The sequence below is a fragment of the Tribolium madens genome, unplaced genomic scaffold (assembly GCF_015345945.1).
Source record: "Tribolium madens isolate multiple individuals breed KSU strain unplaced genomic scaffold, Tmad_KSU_1.1 Scaffold_11;HRSCAF=98;Tcas5.2_LG3b, whole genome shotgun sequence".
NCBI lineage: Eukaryota > Metazoa > Arthropoda > Insecta > Coleoptera > Tenebrionidae > Tribolium > Tribolium madens.
The window spans coordinates 3359079-3360001 of record NW_025400975.1 but is presented as its reverse complement, the minus strand read 5'-3'; the positions used below and the strand labels follow the sequence as shown (position 1 = coordinate 3360001).

Sequence of the window (923 nt, the reverse complement as noted above, 5' to 3'; positions counted from 1 at the left end):
AAATCAAAATCATTACTAGTCTATTTTTTAAGCACATAAATAAAATTATTTTTTTTAAATCAAAATAGGTTGATCACAAATGTTATTGTCATTAGTACAGAGTGTCCTATCGAAGTTGTTATCGGTTACTTTGTTATATTCCCCTACATGTGAAAAAAAAAATTTATACTTCGGCAACAATAAAAAATTAAAATTATTATCTGTCTATCATTTTCATAAACAACAATTTACATAAATTATTTTTCTTACAAAATCAAAAAAGTTTAATGAAAAAATGTCATTGTCATCAGTACTGGGTGTRCCATTTAAGTTGTTATCGGTTACTTTTTGTTATATTCCCCTATACCTAGGTTTTTTTTATTTTTTATATTTACTCCTCAATAAAAAATCAAAATCATTACTAGTCTATTATTTCTTTTAAACAAATAAATAAAATTAATATCTTTTATAAAATCAAAATAGATTGATAAAAAATATCATTGTCATTAATACAGAGTGTCCCATCTAAGTTGTTATTGGTTACTTTCTGTTATATTCCCCTATACATATGTGAAAAATACATTTTTTATATTTCGTCAACAATAAAAAATTAAAATCATTACCAATTTTCATAAATAATAATTAAAAAAAATATTTCTCTTATAAAATCAAAAAATTTGGAAAAATGTCATTGTCATTAGTACAGAGTGTCCCATTTAAATTGTTATCGGTTACTATCTGTTATATTCTCTTATAGGTATAAAAATGTATTTTTTATATTTCCTGCTCAATAAGAAATTAAAACATTACGAGTCTATTATTTTTTAAACGACTAAATAAAATTAATTTCTTTTATAAAATCAAAATAGTTTAATAAAAATGTCATTGTCATTAGTACAGGGTACGTATTTTTTATAATCCCCCATAATAATTTTCATAAACAA

General features: G+C 21.7%; 1 protein-coding gene across 1 annotated transcript in view; it reads right to left on the bottom strand.

Moving 5' to 3' along the window:
* LOC123003593 (actin, muscle-like) overlaps nt 1-923 on the bottom strand; it is a 4615-nt gene that overhangs the window by 2636 nt on the left and 1056 nt on the right. The window lies entirely within an intron of this gene.